At 44.1% G+C, this 18,211-nt stretch overlaps 44 non-coding genes and 4 pseudogenes across 44 annotated transcripts; all 48 read left to right on the forward strand.

Annotated features, from left to right (window-relative positions):
* The first annotated feature begins 170 nt into the window (after window positions 1–170).
* Window positions 171–289, forward strand: LOC118942302. The gene has a single exon (XR_005038251.1). It is a non-coding gene; the product is annotated as a 5S ribosomal RNA (ribosomal RNA).
* A 259-nt stretch (window positions 290–548) lies between these two features.
* Window positions 549–667, forward strand: LOC118942303. The gene has a single exon (XR_005038252.1). It is a non-coding gene; the product is annotated as a 5S ribosomal RNA (ribosomal RNA).
* Window positions 668–925: 258 nt separating this feature from the next.
* LOC118942304 lies at window positions 926–1,044 on the forward strand. The gene has a single exon (XR_005038253.1). It is a non-coding gene; the product is annotated as a 5S ribosomal RNA (ribosomal RNA).
* A 258-nt stretch (window positions 1,045–1,302) lies between these two features.
* On the forward strand, window positions 1,303–1,420 carry LOC118942444 (annotated as a pseudogene).
* A 259-nt stretch (window positions 1,421–1,679) lies between these two features.
* On the forward strand, window positions 1,680–1,797 carry LOC118942449 (annotated as a pseudogene).
* Window positions 1,798–2,058: 261 nt separating this feature from the next.
* Window positions 2,059–2,178, forward strand: LOC118942448 (annotated as a pseudogene).
* Window positions 2,179–2,438: 260 nt separating this feature from the next.
* Window positions 2,439–2,557, forward strand: LOC118942307. Its single transcript, XR_005038256.1, has one exon. It is a non-coding gene; the product is annotated as a 5S ribosomal RNA (ribosomal RNA).
* A 259-nt stretch (window positions 2,558–2,816) lies between these two features.
* LOC118942308 lies at window positions 2,817–2,935 on the forward strand. The gene has a single exon (XR_005038257.1). It is a non-coding gene; the product is annotated as a 5S ribosomal RNA (ribosomal RNA).
* A 260-nt stretch (window positions 2,936–3,195) lies between these two features.
* On the forward strand, window positions 3,196–3,314 carry LOC118942309. Its single transcript, XR_005038258.1, has one exon. It is a non-coding gene; the product is annotated as a 5S ribosomal RNA (ribosomal RNA).
* A 259-nt stretch (window positions 3,315–3,573) lies between these two features.
* On the forward strand, window positions 3,574–3,691 carry LOC118942450 (annotated as a pseudogene).
* A 259-nt stretch (window positions 3,692–3,950) lies between these two features.
* On the forward strand, window positions 3,951–4,069 carry LOC118942310. The gene has a single exon (XR_005038259.1). It is a non-coding gene; the product is annotated as a 5S ribosomal RNA (ribosomal RNA).
* A 259-nt stretch (window positions 4,070–4,328) lies between these two features.
* Window positions 4,329–4,447, forward strand: LOC118942312. The gene has a single exon (XR_005038261.1). It is a non-coding gene; the product is annotated as a 5S ribosomal RNA (ribosomal RNA).
* Window positions 4,448–4,705: 258 nt separating this feature from the next.
* LOC118942313 lies at window positions 4,706–4,824 on the forward strand. Its single transcript, XR_005038262.1, has one exon. It is a non-coding gene; the product is annotated as a 5S ribosomal RNA (ribosomal RNA).
* Window positions 4,825–5,084: 260 nt separating this feature from the next.
* Window positions 5,085–5,203, forward strand: LOC118942314. Its single transcript, XR_005038263.1, has one exon. It is a non-coding gene; the product is annotated as a 5S ribosomal RNA (ribosomal RNA).
* Window positions 5,204–5,463: 260 nt separating this feature from the next.
* Window positions 5,464–5,582, forward strand: LOC118942315. The gene has a single exon (XR_005038264.1). It is a non-coding gene; the product is annotated as a 5S ribosomal RNA (ribosomal RNA).
* Window positions 5,583–5,843: 261 nt separating this feature from the next.
* Window positions 5,844–5,962, forward strand: LOC118942316. The gene has a single exon (XR_005038265.1). It is a non-coding gene; the product is annotated as a 5S ribosomal RNA (ribosomal RNA).
* A 260-nt stretch (window positions 5,963–6,222) lies between these two features.
* LOC118942317 lies at window positions 6,223–6,341 on the forward strand. Its single transcript, XR_005038266.1, has one exon. It is a non-coding gene; the product is annotated as a 5S ribosomal RNA (ribosomal RNA).
* A 260-nt stretch (window positions 6,342–6,601) lies between these two features.
* LOC118942318 lies at window positions 6,602–6,720 on the forward strand. The gene has a single exon (XR_005038267.1). It is a non-coding gene; the product is annotated as a 5S ribosomal RNA (ribosomal RNA).
* A 260-nt stretch (window positions 6,721–6,980) lies between these two features.
* Window positions 6,981–7,099, forward strand: LOC118942319. Its single transcript, XR_005038268.1, has one exon. It is a non-coding gene; the product is annotated as a 5S ribosomal RNA (ribosomal RNA).
* Window positions 7,100–7,359: 260 nt separating this feature from the next.
* LOC118942320 lies at window positions 7,360–7,478 on the forward strand. The gene has a single exon (XR_005038269.1). It is a non-coding gene; the product is annotated as a 5S ribosomal RNA (ribosomal RNA).
* A 260-nt stretch (window positions 7,479–7,738) lies between these two features.
* Window positions 7,739–7,857, forward strand: LOC118942321. The gene has a single exon (XR_005038270.1). It is a non-coding gene; the product is annotated as a 5S ribosomal RNA (ribosomal RNA).
* Window positions 7,858–8,117: 260 nt separating this feature from the next.
* LOC118942323 lies at window positions 8,118–8,236 on the forward strand. The gene has a single exon (XR_005038272.1). It is a non-coding gene; the product is annotated as a 5S ribosomal RNA (ribosomal RNA).
* A 260-nt stretch (window positions 8,237–8,496) lies between these two features.
* LOC118942324 lies at window positions 8,497–8,615 on the forward strand. Its single transcript, XR_005038273.1, has one exon. It is a non-coding gene; the product is annotated as a 5S ribosomal RNA (ribosomal RNA).
* Window positions 8,616–8,876: 261 nt separating this feature from the next.
* On the forward strand, window positions 8,877–8,995 carry LOC118942325. The gene has a single exon (XR_005038274.1). It is a non-coding gene; the product is annotated as a 5S ribosomal RNA (ribosomal RNA).
* Window positions 8,996–9,255: 260 nt separating this feature from the next.
* Window positions 9,256–9,374, forward strand: LOC118942326. Its single transcript, XR_005038275.1, has one exon. It is a non-coding gene; the product is annotated as a 5S ribosomal RNA (ribosomal RNA).
* Window positions 9,375–9,634: 260 nt separating this feature from the next.
* LOC118942327 lies at window positions 9,635–9,753 on the forward strand. Its single transcript, XR_005038276.1, has one exon. It is a non-coding gene; the product is annotated as a 5S ribosomal RNA (ribosomal RNA).
* Window positions 9,754–10,013: 260 nt separating this feature from the next.
* Window positions 10,014–10,132, forward strand: LOC118942328. The gene has a single exon (XR_005038277.1). It is a non-coding gene; the product is annotated as a 5S ribosomal RNA (ribosomal RNA).
* A 260-nt stretch (window positions 10,133–10,392) lies between these two features.
* On the forward strand, window positions 10,393–10,511 carry LOC118942329. Its single transcript, XR_005038278.1, has one exon. It is a non-coding gene; the product is annotated as a 5S ribosomal RNA (ribosomal RNA).
* A 260-nt stretch (window positions 10,512–10,771) lies between these two features.
* LOC118942330 lies at window positions 10,772–10,890 on the forward strand. The gene has a single exon (XR_005038279.1). It is a non-coding gene; the product is annotated as a 5S ribosomal RNA (ribosomal RNA).
* A 260-nt stretch (window positions 10,891–11,150) lies between these two features.
* On the forward strand, window positions 11,151–11,269 carry LOC118942331. Its single transcript, XR_005038280.1, has one exon. It is a non-coding gene; the product is annotated as a 5S ribosomal RNA (ribosomal RNA).
* A 261-nt stretch (window positions 11,270–11,530) lies between these two features.
* On the forward strand, window positions 11,531–11,649 carry LOC118942332. The gene has a single exon (XR_005038281.1). It is a non-coding gene; the product is annotated as a 5S ribosomal RNA (ribosomal RNA).
* Window positions 11,650–11,909: 260 nt separating this feature from the next.
* Window positions 11,910–12,028, forward strand: LOC118942334. The gene has a single exon (XR_005038283.1). It is a non-coding gene; the product is annotated as a 5S ribosomal RNA (ribosomal RNA).
* A 260-nt stretch (window positions 12,029–12,288) lies between these two features.
* LOC118942335 lies at window positions 12,289–12,407 on the forward strand. Its single transcript, XR_005038284.1, has one exon. It is a non-coding gene; the product is annotated as a 5S ribosomal RNA (ribosomal RNA).
* A 261-nt stretch (window positions 12,408–12,668) lies between these two features.
* Window positions 12,669–12,787, forward strand: LOC118942336. Its single transcript, XR_005038285.1, has one exon. It is a non-coding gene; the product is annotated as a 5S ribosomal RNA (ribosomal RNA).
* Window positions 12,788–13,047: 260 nt separating this feature from the next.
* Window positions 13,048–13,166, forward strand: LOC118942337. Its single transcript, XR_005038286.1, has one exon. It is a non-coding gene; the product is annotated as a 5S ribosomal RNA (ribosomal RNA).
* A 260-nt stretch (window positions 13,167–13,426) lies between these two features.
* On the forward strand, window positions 13,427–13,545 carry LOC118942338. The gene has a single exon (XR_005038287.1). It is a non-coding gene; the product is annotated as a 5S ribosomal RNA (ribosomal RNA).
* Window positions 13,546–13,805: 260 nt separating this feature from the next.
* Window positions 13,806–13,924, forward strand: LOC118942339. Its single transcript, XR_005038288.1, has one exon. It is a non-coding gene; the product is annotated as a 5S ribosomal RNA (ribosomal RNA).
* A 260-nt stretch (window positions 13,925–14,184) lies between these two features.
* On the forward strand, window positions 14,185–14,303 carry LOC118942340. Its single transcript, XR_005038289.1, has one exon. It is a non-coding gene; the product is annotated as a 5S ribosomal RNA (ribosomal RNA).
* Window positions 14,304–14,563: 260 nt separating this feature from the next.
* LOC118942341 lies at window positions 14,564–14,682 on the forward strand. Its single transcript, XR_005038290.1, has one exon. It is a non-coding gene; the product is annotated as a 5S ribosomal RNA (ribosomal RNA).
* Window positions 14,683–14,942: 260 nt separating this feature from the next.
* On the forward strand, window positions 14,943–15,061 carry LOC118942342. The gene has a single exon (XR_005038291.1). It is a non-coding gene; the product is annotated as a 5S ribosomal RNA (ribosomal RNA).
* A 260-nt stretch (window positions 15,062–15,321) lies between these two features.
* LOC118942343 lies at window positions 15,322–15,440 on the forward strand. Its single transcript, XR_005038292.1, has one exon. It is a non-coding gene; the product is annotated as a 5S ribosomal RNA (ribosomal RNA).
* Window positions 15,441–15,700: 260 nt separating this feature from the next.
* Window positions 15,701–15,819, forward strand: LOC118942345. Its single transcript, XR_005038294.1, has one exon. It is a non-coding gene; the product is annotated as a 5S ribosomal RNA (ribosomal RNA).
* A 260-nt stretch (window positions 15,820–16,079) lies between these two features.
* Window positions 16,080–16,198, forward strand: LOC118942346. The gene has a single exon (XR_005038295.1). It is a non-coding gene; the product is annotated as a 5S ribosomal RNA (ribosomal RNA).
* Window positions 16,199–16,458: 260 nt separating this feature from the next.
* LOC118942347 lies at window positions 16,459–16,577 on the forward strand. Its single transcript, XR_005038296.1, has one exon. It is a non-coding gene; the product is annotated as a 5S ribosomal RNA (ribosomal RNA).
* Window positions 16,578–16,837: 260 nt separating this feature from the next.
* On the forward strand, window positions 16,838–16,956 carry LOC118942348. Its single transcript, XR_005038297.1, has one exon. It is a non-coding gene; the product is annotated as a 5S ribosomal RNA (ribosomal RNA).
* Window positions 16,957–17,216: 260 nt separating this feature from the next.
* On the forward strand, window positions 17,217–17,335 carry LOC118942349. The gene has a single exon (XR_005038298.1). It is a non-coding gene; the product is annotated as a 5S ribosomal RNA (ribosomal RNA).
* Window positions 17,336–17,595: 260 nt separating this feature from the next.
* LOC118942350 lies at window positions 17,596–17,714 on the forward strand. The gene has a single exon (XR_005038299.1). It is a non-coding gene; the product is annotated as a 5S ribosomal RNA (ribosomal RNA).
* Window positions 17,715–17,974: 260 nt separating this feature from the next.
* Window positions 17,975–18,093, forward strand: LOC118942352. The gene has a single exon (XR_005038300.1). It is a non-coding gene; the product is annotated as a 5S ribosomal RNA (ribosomal RNA).
* Window positions 18,094–18,211: the final 118 nt, after the last annotated feature.

Below are 18,211 nucleotides of genomic sequence, written 5' to 3' on the forward strand. Positions count from 1 at the left end.
AGGTTAGTTTGCATTTCATCCACAATCTGTGCTACAAATTATGGCTACAGTATATGCAATTTCTTCCACTTTTTGAGTGACACAAAGATGCTTATCTAAATGGTGAAAATGCAACAGCTGTTAATCAGGCTCACTTTGACTTTACATAGTGCAGCAAGAGATTGTTTCTCGCTTACGGCCACACCGGCCTGAGTACGCCTGATCTCGTCTGATCTCGGAAGCTAAGCAGGGTCGGGCCTGGTTAGTACTTGGATGGGAGACCGCCTGGGAATACCAGGTGCTGTAAGCTTTTTGTCACTGCCTTGTGGAATTTCAACTCTTTGTCCGTTTTTTCCCACAAGGTTGAAATATGTGCCCTCGCTTTGAAATAAGTAAGCAAGGTTAGTTTGTATTTCATCCAACAATCTGTGCTACAAATTATGCTACAGTATATGCAATTTCTTCCACTTTTTGAGTGACACAAAGATGCTTATCTAAATGGTGAAAATGCAACAGCTGTTAATCAGGCTCACTTTGACTTTACATAGTGCAGCAAGAGATTGTTTCTCGCTTACGGCCACACCGGCCTGAGTACGCCTGATCTCGTCTGATCTCGGAAGCTAAGCAGGGTCGGGCCTGGTTAGTACTTGGATGGGAGACCGCCTGGGAATACCAGGTGCTGTAAGCTTTTTGTCACTGCCTTGTGGAATTTCAACTCTTTGTCCGTTTTTTCCCACAAGGTTGAAATATGTGCCCTCGCTTTGAAATAAGTAAGCAAGGTTAGTTTGTATTTCATCCACAATCTGTGCTACAATTATGGCTACAGTATATGCAATTTCTTCCACTTTTTGAGTGACACAAAGATGCTTATCTAAATGGTGAAAATGCAACAGCTGTTAATCAGGCTCACTTTGACTTTACATAGTGCAGCAAGAGATTGTTTCTCGCTTACGGCCACACCGGCCTGAGTACGCCTGATCTCGTCTGATCTCGGAAGCTAAGCAGGGTCGGGCCTGGTTAGTACTTGGATGGGAGACCGCCTGGGAATACCAGGTGCTGTAAGCTTTTTGTCACTGCCTTGTGGAATTTCAACTCTTTGTCCGTTTTTTCCCACAAGGTGAAATATGTGCCCTCGCTTTGAAATAAGTAAGCAAGGTTAGTTTGTATTTCATCCAACAATCTGTGCTACAATTATGGCTACAGTATATGCAATTTCTTCCACTTTTTGAGTGACACAAAGATGCTTATCTAAATGGTGAAAATGCAACAGCTGTTAATCAGGCTCACTTTGACTTTACATAGTGCAGCAAGAGATTGTTTCTCGCTTACGGCCACACCGGCCTGAGTACGCCTGATCTCGTCTGATCTCGGAAGCTAAGCAGGGTCGGGCCTGGTTAGTACTTGGATGGGAGACCGCCTGGAATACCAGGTGCTGTAAGCTTTTTGTCACTGCCTTGTGGAATTTCAACTCTTTGTCCGTTTTTTCCCACAAGGTTGAAATATGTGCCCTCGCTTTGAAATAAGTAAGCAAGGTTAGTTTGTATTTCATCCAACAATCTGTGCTACAAATATGGCTACAGTATATGCAATTTCTTCCACTTTTTGAGTGACACAAAGATGCTTATCTAAATGGTGAAAATGCAACAGCTGTTAATCAGGCTCACTTTGACTTTACATAGTGCAGCAAGAGATTGTTTCTCGCTTACGGCCACACGGCCTGAGTACGCCTGATCTCGTCTGATCTCGGAAGCTAAGCAGGGTCGGGCCTGGTTAGTACTTGGATGGGAGACCGCCTAGGAATACCAGGTGCTGTAAGCTTTTTGGTCACTGCCTTGTGGAATTTCAACTCTTTGTCCGTTTTTTCCCACAAGGCTGAAATATGTGCCCTCGCTTGAAATAAGTAAGCAAGGTTAGTTTGCATTTCATCCAACAAATCTGTGCTACAAATTATGGCTACAGTATATGCAATTTCTTCCACTTTTTGAGTGACACAAAGATGCTTATCTAAATGGTGAAAATGCAACAGCTGTTAATCAGGCTCACTTTGACTTTACATAGTGCAGCAAGAGATTGTTTCTCGCTTACCGGCCACACCGGCCTGAGTACGCCTGATCTCGTCTGATCTCGGAAGCTAAGCAGGGTCGGGCCTGGTTAGTACTTGGATGGGAGACCGCCTAGGAATACCAGGTGCTGTAAGCTTTTTGTCACTGCCTTGTGGAATTTCAACTCTTTGTCCGTTTTTTCCCACAAGGCTGAAATATGTGCCCTCGCTTTGAAATAAGTAAGCAAGGTTAGTTTGCATTTCATCCAACAATCTGTGCTACAAATTATGGCTACAGTATATGCAATTTCTTCCACTTTTTGAGTGACACAAAGATGCTTATCTAAATGGTGAAATGCAACAGCTGTTAATCAGGCTCACTTTTGACTTTACATAGTGCAGCAAGAGATTGTTTCTCGCTTACGGCCACACCGGCCTGAGTACGCCTGATCTCGTCTGATCTCGGAAGCTAAGCAGGGTCGGGCCTGGTTAGTACTTGGATGGGAGACCGCCTAGGAATACCAGGTGCTGTAAGCTTTTTGTCACTGCCTTGTGGAATTTCAACTCTTGTCCTTTTTTCCCACAAGGCTGAAATATGTGCCCTCGCTTTGAAATAAGTAAGCAAGGTTAGTTTGCATTTCATCCAACAATCTGTGCTACAAATTATGGCTACAGTATATGCAATTTCTTCCACTTTTTGAGTGACACAAAGATGCTTATCTAAATGGTGAAAATGCAACAGCTGTTAATCAGGCTCACTTTGGACTTTACATAGTGCAGCAAGAGATTGTTTCTCGCTTACGGCCACACCGGCCTGAGTACGCCTGATCTCGTCTGATCTCGGAAGCTAAGCAGGGTCGGGCCTGGTTAGTACTTGGATGGGAGACCGCCTAGGAATACCAGGTGCTGTAAGCTTTTTGTCACTGCCTTGTGGAATTTCAACTCTTTGTCCGTTTTTTCCCACAAGGCTGAAATATGTGCCCTCGCTTTGAAATAAGTAAGCAAGGTAGTTTGCATTTCATCCAACAATCTGTGCTACAAATTATGGCTACAGTATATGCAATTTCTTCCACTTTTTGAGTGACACAAAGATGCTTATCTAAATGGTGAAAATGCAACAGCTGTTAATCAGGCTCACTTTGACTTTACATAGTGCAGCAAGAGATTGTTTCTCCGCTTACGGCCACACCGGCCTGAGTACGCCTGATCTCGTCTGATCTCGGAAGCTAAGCAGGGTCGGGCCTGGTTAGTACTTGGATGGGAGACCGCCTAGGAATACCAGGTGCTGTAAGCTTTTTGTCACTGCCTTGTGGAATTTCAACTCTTTGTCCGTTTTTTTCCCACAAGGCTGAAATATGTGCCCTCGCTTTGAAATAAGTAAGCAAGGTTAGTTTGCATTTCATCCAACAATCTGTGCTACAAATTATGGCTACAGTATATGCAATTTCTTCCACTTTTGAGTGACACAAAGATGCTTATCTAAATGGTGAAAATGCAACAGCTGTTAATCAGGCTCACTTTGACTTACATAGTGCAGCAAGAGATTGTTTCTCGCTTACGGCCACACCGGCCTGAGTACGCCTGATCTCGTCTGATCTCGGAAGCTAAGCAGGGTCGGCCTGGTTAGTACTTGGATGGGAGACCGCCTAGGAATACCAGGTGCTGTAAGCTTTTTGTCACTGCCTTGTGGAATTTCAACTCTTTGTCCGTTTTTTCCCACAAGGCTGAAATATGTGCCCTCGCTTTGAAATAAGTAAGCAGGTTAGTTTGCATTTCATCCAACAATCTGTGCTACAAATTATGGCTACAGTATATGCAATTTCTTCCACTTTTTGAGTGACACAAAGATGCGTATCTAAATGGTGAAAATGCAACAGCTGTTAATCAGGCTCACTTTGACTTTACATAGTGCAGCAAGAGATTGTTTCTCGCTTACGGCCACACCGGCCTGAGTACGCCTGATCTCGTCTGATCTCGGAAGCTAAGCAGGGTCGGGCCTGGTTAGTACTTGGATGGGAGACCGCCTAGGAATACCAGGTGCTGTAAGCTTTTTGTCACTGCCTTGTGGAATTTCAACTCTTTGTCCGTTTTTTCCCACAAGGCTGAAATATGTGCCCTCGCTTTGAAATAAGTAAGCAAGGTTAGTTTGCATTTCATCCAACAATCTGTGCTACAATTATGGCTACAGTATATGCAATTTCTTCCACTTTTTGAGTGACACAAAGATGCTTATCTAAATGGTGAAAATGCAACAGCTGTTAATCAGGCTCACTTTGACTTTACATAGTGCAGCAAGAGATTGTTTCTCGCTTACGGCCACACCGGCCTGAGTACGCCTGATCTCGTCTGATCTCGGAAGCTAAGCAGGGTCGGGCCTGGTTAGTACTTGGATGGGAGACCGCCTAGGAATACCAGGTGCTGTAAGCTTTTTGTCACTGCCTTGTGGAATTTCAACTCTTTGTCCGTTTTTCCCACAAGGCTGAAATATGTGCCCTCGCTTTGAAATAAGTAAGCAAGGTTAGTTTGCATTTCATCCAACAATCTGTGCTACAAATTATGGCTACAGTATATGCAATTTCTTCCACTTTTGAGTGACACAAAGATGCTTATCTAAATGGTGAAAATGCAACAGCTGTTAATCAGGCTCACTTTGACTTTACATAGTGCAGCAAGAGATTGTTTCTCGCTTACGGCCACACCGGCCTGAGTACGCCTGATCTCGTCTGATCTCGGAAGCTAAGCAGGGTCGGGCCTGGTTAGTACTTGGATGGGAGACCGCCTAGGAATACCAGGTGCTGTAAGCTTTTTGTCACTGCCTTGTGGAATTTCAACTCTTTGTCCGTTTTTTCCCACAAGGCTGAAATATGTGCCCTCGCTTTGAAATAAGTAAGCAAGGTTAGTTTGCATTTCATCCAACAATCTGTGCTACAAATTATGGCTACAGTATATGCAATTTCTTCCACTTTTTGAGTGACACAAAGATGCTTATCTAAATGGTGAAAATGCAACAGCTGTTAATCAGGCTCACTTTGACTTTACATAGTGCAGCAAGAGATTGTTTCTCGCTTACGGCCACACCGGCCTGAGTACGCCTGATCTCGTCTGATCTCGGAAGCTAAGCAGGGTCGGGCCTGGTTAGTACTTGGATGGGAGACCGCCTAGGAATACCAGGTGCTGTAAGCTTTTTGTCACTGCCTTGTGGAATTTCAACTCTTTGTCCGTTTTTTCCCACAAGGCTGAAATATGTGCCCTCGCTTTGAAATAAGTAAGCAAGGTTAGTTTGCATTTCATCCAACAATCTGTGCTACAAATTATGGCTACAGTATATGCAATTTCTTCCACTTTTTGAGTGACACAAAGATGCTTATCTAAATGGTGAAAATGCAACAGCTGTTAATCAGGCTCACTTTGACTTTACATAGTGCAGCAAGAGATTGTTTCTCGCTTACGGCCACACCGGCCTGAGTACGCCTGATCTCGTCTGATCTCGGAAGCTAAGCAGGGTCGGGCCTGGTTAGTACTTGGATGGGAGACCGCCTAGGAATACCAGGTGCTGTAAGCTTTTTGTCACTGCCTTGTGGAATTTCAACTCTTTGTCCGTTTTTTCCCACAAGGCTGAAATATGTGCCCTCGCTTTGAAATAAGTAAGCAAGGTTAGTTTGCATTTCATCCAACAATCTGTGCTACAAATTATGGCTACAGTATATGCAATTTTCTTCCACTTTTTGAGTGACACAAAGATGCTTATCTAAATGGTGAAAATGCAACAGCTGTTAATCAGGCTCACTTTGACTTTACATAGTGCAGCAAGAGATTGTTTCTCGCTTACGGCCACACCGGCCTGAGTACGCCTGATCTCGTCTGATCTCGGAAGCTAAGCAGGGTCGGGCCTGGTTAGTACTTGGATGGGAGACCGCCTAGGAATACCAGGTGCTGTAAGCTTTTTGTCACTGCCTTGTGGAATTTCAACTCTTTGTCCGTTTTTTCCCACAAGGCTGAAATATGTGCCCTCGCTTTGAAATAAGTAAGCAAGGTTAGTTTGCATTTCATCCAACAATCTGTGCTACAAATTATGGCTACAGTATATGCAATTTCTTCCACTTTTTGAGTGACACAAAGATGCTTATCTAAATGGTGAAAATGCAACAGCTGTTAATCAGGCTCACTTTGACTTTACATAGTGCAGCAAGAGATTGTTTCTCGCTTACGGCCACACCGGCCTGAGTACGCCTGATCTCGTCTGATCTCGGAAGCTAAGCAGGGTCGGGCCTGGTTAGTACTTGGATGGGAGACCGCCTAGGAATACCAGGTGCTGTAAGCTTTTTGTCACTGCCTTGTGGAATTTCAACTCTTTGTCCGTTTTTTCCCACAAGGCTGAAATATGTGCCCTCGCTTTGAAATAAGTAAGCAAGGTTAGTTTGCATTTCATCCAACAATCTGTGCTACAAATTATGGCTACAGTATATGCAATTTCTTCCACTTTTTGAGTGACACAAAGATGCTTATCTAAATGGTGAAAATGCAACAGCTGTTAATCAGGCTCACTTTGACTTTACATAGTGCAGCAAGAGATTGTTTCTCGCTTACGGCCACACCGGCCTGAGTACGCCTGATCTCGTCTGATCTCGGAAGCTAAGCAGGGTCGGGCCTGGTTAGTACTTGGATGGGAGACCGCCTAGGAATACCAGGTGCTGTAAGCTTTTTGTCACTGCCTTGTGGAATTTCAACTCTTTGTCCGTTTTTTCCCACAAGGCTGAAATATGTGCCCTCGCTTTGAAATAAGTAAGCAAGGTTAGTTTGCATTTCATCCAACAATCTGTGCTACAAATTATGGCTACAGTATATGCAATTTCTTCCACTTTTTGAGTGACACAAAGATGCTTATCTAAATGGTGAAAATGCAACAGCTGTTAATCAGGCTCACTTTGACTTTACATAGTGCAGCAAGAGATTGTTTCTCGCTTACGGCCACACCGGCCTGAGTACGCCTGATCTCGTCTGATCTCGGAAGCTAAGCAGGGTCGGGCCTGGTTAGTACTTGGATGGGAGACCGCCTAGGAATACCAGGTGCTGTAAGCTTTTTGTCACTGCCTTGTGGAATTTCAACTCTTTGTCCGTTTTTTCCCACAAGGCTGAAATATGTGCCCTCGCTTTGAAATAAGTAAGCAAGGTTAGTTTGCATTTCATCCAACAATCTGTGCTACAAATTATGGCTACAGTATATGCAATTTCTTCCACTTTTTGAGTGACACAAAGATGCTTATCTAAATGGTGAAAATGCAACAGCTGTTAATCAGGCTCACTTTGACTTTACATAGTGCAGCAAGAGATTGTTTCTCGCTTACGGCCACACCGGCCTGAGTACGCCTGATCTCGTCTGATCTCGGAAGCTAAGCAGGGTCGGGCCTGGTTAGTACTTGGATGGGAGACCGCCTAGGAATACCAGGTGCTGTAAGCTTTTTGTCACTGCCTTGTGGAATTTCAACTCTTTGTCCGTTTTTTCCCACAAGGCTGAAATATGTGCCCTCGCTTTGAAATAAGTAAGCAAGGTTAGTTTGCATTTCATCCAACAATCTGTGCTACAAATTATGGCTACAGTATATGCAATTTCTTCCACTTTTTGAGTGACACAAAGATGCTTATCTAAATGGTGAAAATGCAACAGCTGTTAATCAGGCTCACTTTGACTTTACATAGTGCAGCAAGAGATTGTTTCTCGCTTACGGCCACACCGGCCTGAGTACGCCTGATCTCGTCTGATCTCGGAAGCTAAGCAGGGTCGGGCCTGGTTAGTACTTGGATGGGAGACCGCCTAGGAATACCAGGTGCTGTAAGCTTTTTGTCACTGCCTTGTGGAATTTCAACTCTTTGTCCGTTTTTTCCCACAAGGCTGAAATATGTGCCCTCGCTTTGAAATAAGTAAGCAAGGTTAGTTTGCATTTCATCCAACAATCTGTGCTACAAATTATGGCTACAGTATATGCAATTTCTTCCACTTTTTGAGTGACACAAAGATGCTTATCTAAATGGTGAAAATGCAACAGCTGTTAATCAGGCTCACTTTGACTTTACATAGTGCAGCAAGAGATTGTTTCTCGCTTACGGCCACACCGGCCTGAGTACGCCTGATCTCGTCTGATCTCGGAAGCTAAGCAGGGTCGGGCCTGGTTAGTACTTGGATGGGAGACCGCCTAGGAATACCAGGTGCTGTAAGCTTTTTGTCACTGCCTTGTGGAATTTCAACTCTTTGTCCGTTTTTTCCCACAAGGCTGAAATATGTGCCCTCGCTTTGAAATAAGTAAGCAAGGTTAGTTTGCATTTCATCCAACAATCTGTGCTACAAATTATGGCTACAGTATATGCAATTTCTTCCACTTTTTGAGTGACACAAAGATGCTTATCTAAATGGTGAAAATGCAACAGCTGTTAATCAGGCTCACTTTGACTTTACATAGTGCAGCAAGAGATTGTTTCTCGCTTACGGCCACACCGGCCTGAGTACGCCTGATCTCGTCTGATCTCGGAAGCTAAGCAGGGTCGGGCCTGGTTAGTACTTGGATGGGAGACCGCCTAGGAATACCAGGTGCTGTAAGCTTTTTGTCACTGCCTTGTGGAATTTCAACTCTTTGTCCGTTTTTTTCCCACAAGGCTGAAATATGTGCCCTCGCTTTGAAATAAGTAAGCAAGGTTAGTTTGCATTTCATCCAACAATCTGTGCTACAAATTATGGCTACAGTATATGCAATTTCTTCCACTTTTTGAGTGACACAAAGATGCTTATCTAAATGGTGAAAATGCAACAGCTGTTAATCAGGCTCACTTTGACTTTACATAGTGCAGCAAGAGATTGTTTCTCGCTTACGGCCACACCGGCCTGAGTACGCCTGATCTCGTCTGATCTCGGAAGCTAAGCAGGGTCGGGCCTGGTTAGTACTTGGATGGGAGACCGCCTAGGAATACCAGGTGCTGTAAGCTTTTTGTCACTGCCTTGTGGAATTTCAACTCTTTGTCCGTTTTTTCCCACAAGGCTGAAATATGTGCCCTCGCTTTGAAATAAGTAAGCAAGGTTAGTTTGCATTTCATCCAACAATCTGTGCTACAAATTATGGCTACAGTATATGCAATTTCTTCCACTTTTTGAGTGACACAAAGATGCTTATCTAAATGGTGAAAATGCAACAGCTGTTAATCAGGCTCACTTTGACTTTACATAGTGCAGCAAGAGATTGTTTCTCGCTTACGGCCACACCGGCCTGAGTACGCCTGATCTCGTCTGATCTCGGAAGCTAAGCAGGGTCGGGCCTGGTTAGTACTTGGATGGGAGACCGCCTAGGAATACCAGGTGCTGTAAGCTTTTTGTCACTGCCTTGTGGAATTTCAACTCTTTGTCCGTTTTTTCCCACAAGGCTGAAATATGTGCCCTCGCTTTGAAATAAGTAAGCAAGGTTAGTTTGCATTTCATCCAACAATCTGTGCTACAAATTATGGCTACAGTATATGCAATTTCTTCCACTTTTTGAGTGACACAAAGATGCTTATCTAAATGGTGAAAATGCAACAGCTGTTAATCAGGCTCACTTTGACTTTACATAGTGCAGCAAGAGATTGTTTCTCGCTTACGGCCACACCGGCCTGAGTACGCCTGATCTCGTCTGATCTCGGAAGCTAAGCAGGGTCGGGCCTGGTTAGTACTTGGATGGGAGACCGCCTAGGAATACCAGGTGCTGTAAGCTTTTTGTCACTGCCTTGTGGAATTTCAACTCTTTGTCCGTTTTTTCCCACAAGGCTGAAATATGTGCCCTCGCTTTGAAATAAGTAAGCAAGGTTAGTTTGCATTTCATCCAACAATCTGTGCTACAAATTATGGCTACAGTATATGCAATTTCTTCCACTTTTTGAGTGACACAAAGATGCTTATCTAAATGGTGAAAATGCAACAGCTGTTAATCAGGCTCACTTTGACTTTACATAGTGCAGCAAGAGATTGTTTCTCGCTTACGGCCACACCGGCCTGAGTACGCCTGATCTCGTCTGATCTCGGAAGCTAAGCAGGGTCGGGCCTGGTTAGTACTTGGATGGGAGACCGCCTAGGAATACCAGGTGCTGTAAGCTTTTTGTCACTGCCTTGTGGAATTTCAACTCTTTGTCCGTTTTTTCCCACAAGGCTGAAATATGTGCCCTCGCTTTGAAATAAGTAAGCAAGGTTAGTTTGCATTTCATCCAACAATCTGTGCTACAAATTATGGCTACAGTATATGCAATTTCTTCCACTTTTTGAGTGACACAAAGATGCTTATCTAAATGGTGAAAATGCAACAGCTGTTAATCAGGCTCACTTTGACTTTACATAGTGCAGCAAGAGATTGTTTCTCGCTTACGGCCACACCGGCCTGAGTACGCCTGATCTCGTCTGATCTCGGAAGCTAAGCAGGGTCGGGCCTGGTTAGTACTTGGATGGGAGACCGCCTAGGAATACCAGGTGCTGTAAGCTTTTTGTCACTGCCTTGTGGAATTTCAACTCTTTGTCCGTTTTTTCCCACAAGGCTGAAATATGTGCCCTCGCTTTGAAATAAGTAAGCAAGGTTAGTTTGCATTTCATCCAACAATCTGTGCTACAAATTATGGCTACAGTATATGCAATTTCTTCCACTTTTTGAGTGACACAAAGATGCTTATCTAAATGGTGAAAATGCAACAGCTGTTAATCAGGCTCACTTTGACTTTACATAGTGCAGCAAGAGATTGTTTCTCGCTTACGGCCACACCGGCCTGAGTACGCCTGATCTCGTCTGATCTCGGAAGCTAAGCAGGGTCGGGCCTGGTTAGTACTTGGATGGGAGACCGCCTAGGAATACCAGGTGCTGTAAGCTTTTTGTCACTGCCTTGTGGAATTTCAACTCTTTGTCCGTTTTTTCCCACAAGGCTGAAATATGTGCCCTCGCTTTGAAATAAGTAAGCAAGGTTAGTTTGCATTTCATCCAACAATCTGTGCTACAAATTATGGCTACAGTATATGCAATTTCTTCCACTTTTTGAGTGACACAAAGATGCTTATCTAAATGGTGAAAATGCAACAGCTGTTAATCAGGCTCACTTTGACTTTACATAGTGCAGCAAGAGATTGTTTCTCGCTTACGGCCACACCGGCCTGAGTACGCCTGATCTCGTCTGATCTCGGAAGCTAAGCAGGGTCGGGCCTGGTTAGTACTTGGATGGGAGACCGCCTAGGAATACCAGGTGCTGTAAGCTTTTTGTCACTGCCTTGTGGAATTTCAACTCTTTGTCCGTTTTTTTCCCACAAGGCTGAAATATGTGCCCTCGCTTTGAAATAAGTAAGCAAGGTTAGTTTGCATTTCATCCAACAATCTGTGCTACAAATTATGGCTACAGTATATGCAATTTCTTCCACTTTTTGAGTGACACAAAGATGCTTATCTAAATGGTGAAAATGCAACAGCTGTTAATCAGGCTCACTTTGACTTTACATAGTGCAGCAAGAGATTGTTTCTCGCTTACGGCCACACCGGCCTGAGTACGCCTGATCTCGTCTGATCTCGGAAGCTAAGCAGGGTCGGGCCTGGTTAGTACTTGGATGGGAGACCGCCTAGGAATACCAGGTGCTGTAAGCTTTTTGTCACTGCCTTGTGGAATTTCAACTCTTTGTCCGTTTTTTCCCACAAGGCTGAAATATGTGCCCTCGCTTTGAAATAAGTAAGCAAGGTTAGTTTGCATTTCATCCAACAATCTGTGCTACAAATTATGGCTACAGTATATGCAATTTCTTCCACTTTTTGAGTGACACAAAGATGCTTATCTAAATGGTGAAAATGCAACAGCTGTTAATCAGGCTCACTTTGACTTTACATAGTGCAGCAAGAGATTGTTTCTCGCTTACGGCCACACCGGCCTGAGTACGCCTGATCTCGTCTGATCTCGGAAGCTAAGCAGGGTCGGGCCTGGTTAGTACTTGGATGGGAGACCGCCTAGGAATACCAGGTGCTGTAAGCTTTTTGTCACTGCCTTGTGGAATTTCAACTCTTTGTCCGTTTTTTCCCACAAGGCTGAAATATGTGCCCTCGCTTTGAAATAAGTAAGCAAGGTTAGTTTGCATTTCATCCAACAATCTGTGCTACAAATTATGGCTACAGTATATGCAATTTCTTCCACTTTTTGAGTGACACAAAGATGCTTATCTAAATGGTGAAAATGCAACAGCTGTTAATCAGGCTCACTTTGACTTTACATAGTGCAGCAAGAGATTGTTTCTCGCTTACGGCCACACCGGCCTGAGTACGCCTGATCTCGTCTGATCTCGGAAGCTAAGCAGGGTCGGGCCTGGTTAGTACTTGGATGGGAGACCGCCTAGGAATACCAGGTGCTGTAAGCTTTTTGTCACTGCCTTGTGGAATTTCAACTCTTTGTCCGTTTTTTTCCCACAAGGCTGAAATATGTGCCCTCGCTTTGAAATAAGTAAGCAAGGTTAGTTTGCATTTCATCCAACAATCTGTGCTACAAATTATGGCTACAGTATATGCAATTTCTTCCACTTTTTGAGTGACACAAAGATGCTTATCTAAATGGTGAAAATGCAACAGCTGTTAATCAGGCTCACTTTGACTTTACATAGTGCAGCAAGAGATTGTTTCTCGCTTACGGCCACACCGGCCTGAGTACGCCTGATCTCGTCTGATCTCGGAAGCTAAGCAGGGTCGGGCCTGGTTAGTACTTGGATGGGAGACCGCCTAGGAATACCAGGTGCTGTAAGCTTTTTGTCACTGCCTTGTGGAATTTCAACTCTTTGTCCGTTTTTTCCCACAAGGCTGAAATATGTGCCCTCGCTTTGAAATAAGTAAGCAAGGTTAGTTTGCATTTCATCCAACAATCTGTGCTACAAATTATGGCTACAGTATATGCAATTTCTTCCACTTTTTGAGTGACACAAAGATGCTTATCTAAATGGTGAAAATGCAACAGCTGTTAATCAGGCTCACTTTGACTTTACATAGTGCAGCAAGAGATTGTTTCTCGCTTACGGCCACACCGGCCTGAGTACGCCTGATCTCGTCTGATCTCGGAAGCTAAGCAGGGTCGGGCCTGGTTAGTACTTGGATGGGAGACCGCCTAGGAATACCAGGTGCTGTAAGCTTTTTGTCACTGCCTTGTGGAATTTCAACTCTTTGTCCGTTTTTTCCCACAAGGCTGAAATATGTGCCCTCGCTTTGAAATAAGTAAGCAAGGTTAGTTTGCATTTCATCCAACAATCTGTGCTACAAATTATGGCTACAGTATATGCAATTTCTTCCACTTTTTGAGTGACACAAAGATGCTTATCTAAATGGTGAAAATGCAACAGCTGTTAATCAGGCTCACTTTGACTTTACATAGTGCAGCAAGAGATTGTTTCTCGCTTACGGCCACACCGGCCTGAGTACGCCTGATCTCGTCTGATCTCGGAAGCTAAGCAGGGTCGGGCCTGGTTAGTACTTGGATGGGAGACCGCCTAGGAATACCAGGTGCTGTAAGCTTTTTGTCACTGCCTTGTGGAATTTCAACTCTTTGTCCGTTTTTTCCCACAAGGCTGAAATATGTGCCCTCGCTTTGAAATAAGTAAGCAAGGTTAGTTTGCATTTCATCCAACAATCTGTGCTACAAATTATGGCTACAGTATATGCAATTTCTTCCACTTTTTGAGTGACACAAAGATGCTTATCTAAATGGTGAAAATGCAACAGCTGTTAATCAGGCTCACTTTGACTTTACATAGTGCAGCAAGAGATTGTTTCTCGCTTACGGCCACACCGGCCTGAGTACGCCTGATCTCGTCTGATCTCGGAAGCTAAGCAGGGTCGGGCCTGGTTAGTACTTGGATGGGAGACCGCCTAGGAATACCAGGTGCTGTAAGCTTTTTGTCACTGCCTTGTGGAATTTCAACTCTTTGTCCGTTTTTTCCCACAAGGCTGAAATATGTGCCCTCGCTTTGAAATAAGTAAGCAAGGTTAGTTTGCATTTCATCCAACAATCTGTGCTACAAATTATGGCTACAGTATATGCAATTTCTTCCACTTTTTGAGTGACACAAAGATGCTTATCTAAATGGTGAAAATGCAACAGCTGTTAATCAGGCTCACTTTGACTTTACATAGTGCAGCAAGAGATTGTTTCTCGCTTACGGCCACACCGGCCTGAGTACGCCTGATCTCGTCTGATCTCGGAAGCTAAGCAGGGTCGGGCCTGGTTAGTACTTGGATGGGAGACCGCCTAGGAATACCAGGTGCTGTAAGCTTTTTGTCACTGCCTTGTGGAATTTCAACTCTTTGTCCGTTTTTTCCCACAAGGCTGAAATATGTGCCCTCGCTTTGAAATAAGTAAGCAAGGTTAGTTTGCATTTCATCCAACAATCTGTGCTACAAATTATGGCTACAGTATATGCAATTTCTTCCACTTTTTGAGTGACACAAAGATGCTTATCTAAATGGTGAAAATGCAACAGCTGTTAATCAGGCTCACTTTGACTTTACATAGTGCAGCAAGAGATTGTTTCTCGCTTACGGCCACACCGGCCTGAGTACGCCTGATCTCGTCTGATCTCGGAAGCTAAGCAGGGTCGGGCCTGGTTAGTACTTGGATGGGAGACCGCCTAGGAATACCAGGTGCTGTAAGCTTTTTGTCACTGCCTTGTGGAATTTCAACTCTTTGTCCGTTTTTTCCCACAAGGCTGAAATATGTGCCCTCGCTTTGAAATAAGTAAGCAAGGTTAGTTTGCATTTCATCCAACAATCTGTGCTACAAATTATGGCTACAGTATATGCAATTTCTTCCACTTTTTGAGTGACACAAAGATGCTTATCTAAATGGTGAAAATGCAACAGCTGTTAATCAGGCTCACTTTGACTTTACATAGTGCAGCAAGAGATTGTTTCTCGCTTACGGCCACACCGGCCTGAGTACGCCTGATCTCGTCTGATCTCGGAAGCTAAGCAGGGTCGGGCCTGGTTAGTACTTGGATGGGAGACCGCCTAGGAATACCAGGTGCTGTAAGCTTTTTGTCACTGCCTTGTGGAATTTCAACTCTTTGTCCGTTTTTTCCCACAAGGCTGAAATATGTGCCCTCGCTTTGAAATAAGTAAGCAAGGTTAGTTTGCATTTCATCCAACAATCTGTGCTACAAATTATGGCTACAGTATATGCAATTTCTTCCACTTTTTGAGTGACACAAAGATGCTTATCTAAATGGTGAAAATGCAACAGCTGTTAATCAGGCTCACTTTGACTTTACATAGTGCAGCAAGAGATTGTTTCTCGCTTACGGCCACACCGGCCTGAGTACGCCTGATCTCGTCTGATCTCGGAAGCTAAGCAGGGTCGGGCCTGGTTAGTACTTGGATGGGAGACCGCCTAGGAATACCAGGTGCTGTAAGCTTTTTGTCACTGCCTTGTGGAATTTCAACTCTTTGTCCGTTTTTTCCCACAAGGCTGAAATATGTGCCCTCGCTTTGAAATAAGTAAGCAAGGTTAGTTTGCATTTCATCCAACAATCTGTGCTACAAATTATGGCTACAGTATATGCAATTTCTTCCACTTTTTGAGTGACACAAAGATGCTTATCTAAATGGTGAAAATGCAACAGCTGTTAATCAGGCTCACTTTGACTTTACATAGTGCAGCAAGAGATTGTTTCTCGCTTACGGCCACACCGGCCTGAGTACGCCTGATCTCGTCTGATCTCGGAAGCTAAGCAGGGTCGGGCCTGGTTAGTACTTGGATGGGAGACCGCCTAGGAATACCAGGTGCTGTAAGCTTTTTGTCACTGCCTTGTGGAATTTCAACTCTTTGTCCGTTTTTTCCCACAAGGCTGAAATATGTGCCCTCGCTTTGAAATAAGTAAGCAAGGTTAGTTTGCATTTCATCCAACAATCTGTGCTACAAATTATGGCTACAGTATATGCAATTTCTTCCACTTTTTGAGTGACACAAAGATGCTTATCTAAATGGTGAAAATGCAACAGCTGTTAATCAGGCTCACTTTGACTTTACATAGTGCAGCAAGAGATTGTTTCTCGCTTACGGCCACACCGGCCTGAGTACGCCTGATCTCGTCTGATCTCGGAAGCTAAGCAGGGTCGGGCCTGGTTAGTACTTGGATGGGAGACCGCCTAGGAATACCAGGTGCTGTAAGCTTTTTGTCACTGCCTTGTGGAATTTCAACTCTTTGTCCGTTTTTTCCCACAAGGCTGAAATATGTGCCCTCGCTTTGAAATAAGTAAGCAAGGTTAGTTTGCATTTCATCCAACAATCTGTGCTACAAATTATGGCTACAGTATATGCAATTTCTTCCACTTTTTGAGTGACACAAAGATGCTTATCTAAATGGTGAAAATGCAACAGCTGTTAATCAGGCTCACTTTGACTTTACATAGTGCAGCAAGAGATTGTTTCTCGCTTACGGCCACACCGGCCTGAGTACGCCTGATCTCGTCTGATCTCGGAAGCTAAGCAGGGTCGGGCCTGGTTAGTACTTGGATGGGAGACCGCCTAGGAATACCAGGTGCTGTAAGCTTTTTGTCACTGCCTTGTGGAATTTCAACTCTTTGTCCGTTTTTTCCCACAAGGCTGAAATATGTGCCCTCGCTTTGAAATAAGTAAGCAAGGTTAGTTTGCATTTCATCCAACAATCTGTGCTACAAATTATGGCTACAGTATATGCAATTTCTTCCACTTTTTGAGTGACACAAAGATGCTTATCTAAATGGTGAAAATGCAACAGCTGTTAATCAGGCTCACTTTGACTTTACATAGTGCAGCAAGAGATTGTTTCTCGCTTACGGCCACACCGGCCTGAGTACGCCTGATCTCGTCTGATCTCGGAAGCTAAGCAGGGTCGGGCCTGGTTAGTACTTGGATGGGAGACCGCCTAGGAATACCAGGTGCTGTAAGCTTTTTGTCACTGCCTTGTGGAATTTCAACTCTTTGTCCGTTTTTTCCCACAAGGCTGAAATATGTGCCCTCGCTTTGAAATAAGTAAGCAAGGTTAGTTTGCATTTCATCCAACAATCTGTGCTACAAATTATGGCTACAGTATATGCAATTTCTTCCACTTTTTGAGTGACACAAAGATGCTTATCTAAATGGTGAAAATGCAACAGCTGTTAATCAGGCTCACTTTGACTTTACATAGTGCAGCAAGAGATTGTTTCTCGCTTACGGCCACACCGGCCTGAGTACGCCTGATCTCGTCTGATCTCGGAAGCTAAGCAGGGTCGGGCCTGGTTAGTACTTGGATGGGAGACCGCCTAGGAATACCAGGTGCTGTAAGCTTTTTGTCACTGCCTTGTGGAATTTCAACTCTTTGTCCGTTTTTTCCCACAAGGCTGAAATATGTGCCCTCGCTTTGAAATAAGTAAGCAAGGTTAGTTTGCATTTCATCCAACAATCTGTGCTACAAATTATGGCTACAGTATATGCAATTTCTTCCACTTTTTGAGTGACACAAAGATGCTTATCTAAATGGTGAAAATGCAACAGCTGTTAATCAGGCTCACTTTGACTTTACATAGTGCAGCAAGAGATTGTTTCTCGCTTACGGCCACACCGGCCTGAGTACGCCTGATCTCGTCTGATCTCGGAAGCTAAGCAGGGTCGGGCCTGGTTAGTACTTGGATGGGAGACCGCCTAGGAATACCAGGTGCTGTAAGCTTTTTGTCACTGCCTTGTGGAATTTCAACTCTTTGTCCGTTTTTTCCCACAAGGCTGAAATATGTGCCCTCGCTTTGAAATAAGTAAGCAAGGTTAGTTTGCATTTCATCCAACAATCTGTGCTACAAATTATGGCTACAGTATATGCAATTTCTTCCACTTTTTGAGTGACACAAAGATGCTTATCTAAATGGTGAAAATGCAACAGCTGTTAATCAGGCTCACTTTGACTTTACATAGTGCAGCAAGAGATTGTTTCTCGCTTACGGCCACACCGGCCTGAGTACGCCTGATCTCGTCTGATCTCGGAAGCTAAGCAGGGTCGGGCCTGGTTAGTACTTGGATGGGAGACCGCCTAGGAATACCAGGTGCTGTAAGCTTTTTGTCACTGCCTTGTGGAATTTCAACTCTTTGTCCGTTTTTTCCCACAAGGCTGAAATATGTGCCCTCGCTTTGAAATAAGTAAGCAAGGTTAGTTTGCATTTCATCCAACAATCT

This window comes from Oncorhynchus mykiss, chromosome 20, assembly GCF_013265735.2.
Source record: "Oncorhynchus mykiss isolate Arlee chromosome 20, USDA_OmykA_1.1, whole genome shotgun sequence".
Taxonomy (NCBI): Eukaryota; Metazoa; Chordata; class Actinopteri; order Salmoniformes; family Salmonidae; genus Oncorhynchus; species Oncorhynchus mykiss.